We start from the raw sequence: 7,508 nt of genomic DNA on the forward strand, positions 1-7,508 counted from the left end.
AGGACATGTCCGGGTAAAAGAGGACGTATGGTCACCCTATGTTATAGTACAACCTACAGTATTAGATAGATTTGATTGGGAGACAACAAAATAAGGATTATAATTATAATTGTATAATACAGTAAACTGCAGTTTTCTGTTGAAATTATTGAAGTCAGATGAAGCAAATACTGATTCTGAAAATCAGGTAAAGGAGGTATTGAAACCAAATAAGTGAACTACTGCTTACTGTGATTACAGGTAATGTTATAATGAGAGACAACCAGTAACTGACTTACATTTACATACTGGTACCGCAGCTCCTTCACTCAGAGTTCCTCTCAAATGGTACCTTGTAGATTTGTTTCATTGTCATCTGATGATTCTTCAAAACCCGGTCTATTGTGGAGATGCTTATTGTGTTTATATTCTGGAATATATGATTGTCCTAAAGGATGGCATCACGGATCGGTCTCAATATGATGGCATTATTTGCCATCACCATGTTACAAATCTCTCTTTCCTGTTGTTCATTGAGCAGTTTTCCTCTGCCACCCATGCGAGCTTGTCGTCCAAGCCTCCTGAAGAAGCAGCGATTGTCTCTTGTCAGATCTGCATGTGATCCGAGCGTGCAGAAAGCCATATTTTTTTGAATTCCTGTGCTTTGGGGGAGCAAGCTCGCAAAGAACACTTAAATTCATAACATGTTTGTGAAATCTGTCTAAAAAAAAATCGCAACTTTTCCCGCAACTTTTTGAAAAAGCTGCCGCAAAATCAGCCATTTTAGGCCGCAACAATCACAAAAAAATCCCGCAAAATCCTGGAGGGACTGTATTATGTTCTTGACCAATTTTGACAATTGAACAGACAGTTGTGCATGCGAGTACTTATACAATGAAATCATGCTGACATGTTTTGGAGAGATTGATCATAAGACTGAGAATCAACTAATCAGATCTACACGATCTATTAATTTGGAAAATGTGCTAAATGTGGGTAAAGTGTATAACTGTAGGCTACTTGTACTTAATAATTTGCCAAGATGCACTGAGACAATTGAGACATGTACTGAGGCAATTGCCATTTGATAAAATGAATGAGAAATGCCATTCTGTTGTGAACATTTGCCAAGAGGTTTCGAGGTTTGTCCATGTCATTTTGAGAATGTAATTTCTGTTTCAAGAAATGAGCCAAACCAATGGAGAAAAACTGTAATGTCATTGCACATGAGTACGAAATTTTCGTCCAAGATTTTTGCACGTAAAAAAAAAAAAATACAGGTTATGTTAATCGAGTTTACACACTGCCTCTGAAACTCTCGTCCGTCATAAAAAAATTTGGATCGTGTCTTATTTTCTGCATTTTCGCATCCATAATAAGCATTTTGATAAGGATGTTGAATATAAGGAAAACAAAACAAAAAAACGCATACGAAAATCGCATGACTCTAATTTGACTGATCACGGGTCGAAAGTAAAAAGAGATGAGAAGAGACTGGAGGATTTGCTGCAATTTTGTACTCACTGAGAAATATATCTTATAAGATGTGCTGCTTCCTTTACACAGAGTGCGCGTTATGGCAAAATTGAAAGTAAAGTAAACAGCGCGAGCACTCATTTAAAAGCGATTTCTATACCCTGCATATTGAAAGTGCGAAAATTAAATACAATCTTAGAATTATATGATATAAGAAAAAATATGGAGCTTAACTAAATATCACGCTAATTTTGTATGTAGTGTGGGGCTCTGATCGGGTGGGCCAAGCTTATAATTGGGTGGCCGTGGAGCCAGGCCTGTAAGGAACTATAGAGCTAAGAGCATTCTAGAAAGAGCTTTGTGATTAGATGGAAATTGCAAGCATCATGCAAGGACATGCAACTGATATAAATATTGGTTAGACATTTAGGGGGGAGTAGGCTATGTGGGAGTATTTGGCTGCTATTCATGAAGAATTTAGTAACGTCAATGATTCTGGCTGGTCACGTTCGCCTCACGCCCGCTCAATTTGTGATCCGCTGTGTAAATCCTTCGGCCGGCCGACCGGGAAAAGTCCCGGTTGCCCCGATTGCCCCCCCCTGAAAAAGTGCGACAGGAGACAGAGCACTGTTCAACTCCTTATCTGAAAACTGTTCACAAAAGATATTGGACAGCTTGCAGGAGCTATGTGTTAAATGTGTTCTTTCTGAAATAAACATAAAATTAACATCAGTCTGTATCCACCAAATATAAATAACAGACTTTACTCAATAACTTTAGCAAACATACACAGAATCACTGTATATTACTTATGTAACCATGGTTCCCTGAGAAGGGGAATGAGACACCTCTTTCCATAATATCTTCATACCCTGAACTACACATACCTAAGTGCGTAAGATGTTGTGAACTTTTCTCAGAGACCAGGAGACGTTTTGGATATCTTGAAGCAGAAGTTTCTCTTTATTGAGATCCTAGCTGTTCGTTGCTGCAGTCATCAAAATTCGTCTACTAAGGCATATACATTACAGTTTATATACCTTTCCAGGGGGAGAGGAAAACATAGAGGTGGAGTCAATCTAAACAAAGCATACAAATGCAGTACAGGAATCAGCCCGTTACCAGAGTTCCCTAGCCCTGATCTCATTATCATAACAGTGTCATTCAAAGGCATAGGTGCTAATCCAATCAGTCTGACAGTATTGCCCATACCTTCACATTATCATAGAGACAAAGGCATCGCTGTAGCTTGAGAACAAAAGGTTAATGTCTCAGACACCTGGGCTGCCTGATTTGATCTTCTTAGAATGTCATCATCTGTACCTTTAGAAGCTAAATAGAATATACTTCACTTTAGATTTTCCTGTGATGCTATGTCAGAACATAGGATCAACATTTCTTAAATTTGTAATCCTACAATCCCCTCTTTGAGAGTTCTAATAACTCTCACATAAAACAAATTTAAACATCCATAAGTCCATTCTGTAGCCTATGTTGGTTAACATAAGCCCCATCTTGCAGTCATGTAACTTGAAAAAGTTACAGGCACATACAACTTATTCTGTGTCTTGTCCTAGATTTACGTAGGTGTAATAGTTCTTTTCAGAACCATAACTGTTGACACATACGACAAGGGATGGTGAAATGTCGTACAAACTACATGATGTCACAGAAAATCATGTAGCGTAAGAGTGGAAGTCTTGAAGTCTATGGCGCCTGAATAGCTGTGAAGCTGTCTGTTTTCTGTAGTCCGTTTCCCACGTAGATTCACTCAGATGACTCTTTGTCCTCATGAAGCTTGTTCATGGATGTCTGAAGTGATGCTTCACACCAGGGTTTCTCTTATGAAGATGACTTGGCATACACACCTGAAACACAAGAAAACAAAGAAACAGCAGACCAGCAGTATTCATGCATAGACATTTTTAGACTTCTGTTGATCGTATAGTGGTTTTATTTATTACATTAAAATTCTAGTGATCGTATAGTGTTTATTCTTCTTAACCTAATCTTAATTTGACACCTAATAGACCAGTGAGGTGGGGATTGAAAGTACTAATGGGGAAAAACCTATGAGGAAATGTTCACCGCAGGATTGGCCCCCGAGGCTTATTGCACTTCGGTTCTTTCCTGGGCTCCTCACTGGTTTGTGTGTCCTAATCTGTCCCTTTAAGTGTTGTGCACACTGTATAGTGTGAGACATAAGTTCCTAATGCAGAACAAAAATACATGTATTTCCAAAACAATGCAATCACTACATTTCAGTCCTCTAATTAAACATCAGTCCTGGTAGACATCATAACTTCCCTTTGTTCTGTTAACAAAGAGTCTTTCATCTTTGTTGTAGATTACTGGGGTAATTAAGAATTCACAGCCTTAACGGTTAGCACCTCAGCAAGCTGCCCAGTGAGTTTGGTGTAGTGGGGAGGTGCTGTTTTAGCATTGCTAGCAGACTGTGTAAAAGCTGATTAACATTGTTCATTTCTTTTACGTATTTTTTGTTTTTCCTGCATTCTTTCATCAAGTGTCCAGGTTTACCGCAGTAATGACAACTACCCTCTCTCTTAGGACATTTACTTTCCTGTCGGTTCTCTGTTTTCAACTTAAAGGAAGCTGCTGCAATCTTTACTCTGGCTTTAACATCAGAGTTTCTTTCCCAAATAGCTAACCTGTCCAAGTTGCTTTGCAGGGTTCTATTGGACCATGTGAGATCTAAGAAAGGCAGTGCATTTCTATATTCAATTAAAAGGCCATCAAACCATGTACGAGCTAGTGGTCCTTTATCATCTAGCACCTTCTCTGGATTGTCAGCTATTCCACTGTATGCTGCAGCTGACTGACAAAACCTTTCAGTGTACTCACTTACAGTTTCATCCTTCTTTTGCACACAGTTAGTGATTCTGGACCAGTCTGTTTTGGGTCCTATGATATTCTTTAGAATTTTTAAAACCCCTTCTCTCAAATCGCCTTTACTGGCATGTTGTAGTTCAGAAGTAACAGCAGACTCAAAACTGTTGAATTCAGATTCAGTTAGAATTTGTGACATCAGCTGTGTGACTTCTGCTAACGACATGTCATAAAGACGCATTTTGCTGTTCATTGTTCTTCTAAATTCTGAAAAATGTGTGCGTGCTGAAGGTAAGCTCTGGGACAATCTCTCTATGTCTTTAAGTCTTAGCGCTTTGGCAACCATTTGTACTGGAACAACAGAAGAGTTTGGAGAAACACCTTCAATTTTCTCAATTCCCTGAGATCTTCTCCTAGCACCACATACCTTCACTGAATTCAATGCATCTTTCTCCATTGTTACAGTATTGCCACTGTCTTCTGGTCTACATGAAGACTGTAAGTCAGGATAGCTTTCATCTGACTGTTGGTCTTTTGAATCACTTTTGGTTGAAGCCTGGTTATGGCCCACCTTTTTAGTGAAACGGGACAATCTAGTGTGCAGCTGTTGGTTTTGTTCTTTCAACTTAGTGATACACTGAGCCTGTTCTTGTGCTAACGATAGTGTAAATTCTCTGTGGCAGCAGATAATGCCTTTTAGGTTTTTCTTTCGGATACATGTTCCGAGTACCTTTTTGCATTCTTCAATTGACCAAACTTTATCTGGATCAATACCAAATTTCTTTGTCAAATCAAATTTTACTGACTCAGTCACTATTGAGTCCATATGCTCTCCTAACAATGATTTAAACTCATCGTCTGTCCATAATGGCGTAGCTAGTCCACCTTTCTCTGTGGTTGGAATTAGCCTAGCATTCTTTCTAACCATTTTTCAAGTTTCTTTGCTACCACGCAATCACAACACTAAAACTTCTCTGATCAACAGAGGGTACGCTTGTTAACACAGATCAACTATTGTTAACCTTCCCTGAATTAACAGAGGACAACACAAACTACTAGCACTTAATGCTAAACTTCCCTGCTTAAAACAGAGGATAACAGATATTAGCACGTAATGCTAAACTTCCCTGGGTGAACAGAGGATAACCAATTCTTCCCTGCCAAAAAAACAGAGGGTGAACAAATATTAACGTAATGTTAACCTTCCCTGAGTGAACAGAGGATAAACAACTTTAGCATGTAATGCTAAACTTCCCTGCCTAAAACAGAGGATAACAAATATTAACACGTAATGTTAATCTTCCCTGCCTAAACAGAGGGTAACTTTTCATCTCTAAAAGAACACCTTTAGAGGATAACTTAGTTAACTAAACCCTACAGCTGTCTGTTAACTCTTCTCTGACGGCGCAGAGGATAACTATATGAACTGGTCTTTAGCGGTTCTTTTGAATAGAGTAGCACTCACCAACCCTTGGTTGTAAAGGAAGATTCATGGAAATCTTCGTTCAGCTGGAAGTTTCGCTCTGGATTCCAAAAGATGCAGTCTTGAAAGCAGATCTTCTGTTGAGCTTGCTGTTTCAATCTGGATTCAGGTGAAGAAGCTGGAACTCTATCCGGGTCACGGCACCAAAACTGTTGTGAACTTTTCTCAGAGACCAGGAGACGTTTTGGATATCTTGAAGCAGAAGTTTCTCTTTATTGAGATCCTAGCTGTTCGTTCGCTGCAGTCATCAAAAGTCGTCTACTAAGGCATATACATTACAGTTTATATACCTTTCCAGGGGGAGAGGAAAACATAGAGGTGGAGTCAATCTAAACAAAGCATACAAATGCAGTACAGGAATCAGCCCGTTACCAGAGTTCCCTAGCCCTGATCTCATTATCATAACAGTGTCATTCAAAGGCATAGGTGCTAATCCAATCAGTCTGACAGTATTGCCCATACCTTCACATTATCATAGAGACAAAGGCATCGCTGTAGCTTGAGAACAAAAGGTTAATGTCTCAGACACCTGGGCTGCCTGATTTGATCTTCTTAGAATGTCATCATCTGTACCTTTAGAAGCTAAATAGAATATACTTCACTTTAGATTTTCCTGTGATGCTATGTCAGAACATAGGATCAACATTTCTTAAATTTGTAATCCTACAGTAAGATCCATATGCTTCGTAACTAGCTGTTATTTGGGACCTGTCTACTGTGCTAAGCTATGTCTTTCAGGGTAGGTCCTCGGCGAGTACCCCCTTCTCTGGTCTACTGACTACGGTTTTGGCTGTGCTCGTCTTACTTGGATCTGCCTCTGCCTGCTTAGGTCCCTGTGGAACCTCCTGGCATCCAGGTCCCCCATTACAGCTGGTAACTTAGGACTCATAGTCTTTCTTCCAGCTATACTTCCAGAAGTCTTTCTTCATAGGAATTCCCCTGCCAGTTTGCTGTACTCTCAGATCTTACATCCCTGAGGGGCTCACTTCCCAGCTTCCAGCTTCTATAAGGGGACTAGTATCACCCCTCTGCGGAGTGGGCTTCTTAGTAAAGGGTTTTCCAAAACCCTCTTGAGTGGTGACTCTGAGGAGTAACTTTTCCCAAGCTTCTTGCTCTTGCAGATTCTGCGGGTCTGGCCCAAGTGGAGCTCGTGCTTCTGTTGAGGCAGAAGCATAGTCCACTTAGGGTTGGTTAAGGCTAATCCCCTTGGAAATACCCCCCTTCAGTCTGAGGACAGGGGAACTTGCTGTTTCTATGCAGCTTTGGGATTGAAGGGTTTATGGATGTGGTGTGGCATGCTACCCTTTCTGTGGAAGGGTCCCCTTAGAGCTCCCCTTTCTGTGGAAGGGTCCCCCTAGAGCGCCACCCCCTGGCAGAGCAGGTTTCCTCCCTGTCTCTCAGGTTAGTAGCCTGTCTGTTCTGATGTCCAGGTTGATTCCCACTTCTCAGGCGTTGTGGATATTGGCATGCTCCCTTTCTGCAGAAAGGTCACTTATAGAGCACCACCTCTTGGTGGGTCAGGTGTTCCTCCCTCTTGGGGTCAGGGGTCTGTCCTCTGTATCCACTATTGGAAAGATGGTCAAGTCTAACTCCATGGCAATACAGTCAGTTGATTAGCAGTTTGCAAACTACCTATACTGATTGGGTGCAGCATTGCTCCCCTCACAGTGAGGGTTGACCCCTTGTATTGCCCGTCATGTGACAAGCATCTGGAGCTCTGTGG

General features: G+C 40.7%; 1 pseudogene; it reads left to right on the top strand.

Moving 5' to 3' along the window:
• Positions 1–418: 418 nt before the first annotated feature.
• Positions 419–7,508, top strand: part of LOC141322641 (uncharacterized) — an 8,836-nt pseudogene continuing 1,746 nt past the window's right edge.

This window comes from Garra rufa, chromosome 1 (assembly GCF_049309525.1).
Source record: "Garra rufa chromosome 1, GarRuf1.0, whole genome shotgun sequence".
NCBI classification, from domain to species: Eukaryota; Metazoa; Chordata; class Actinopteri; order Cypriniformes; family Cyprinidae; genus Garra; species Garra rufa.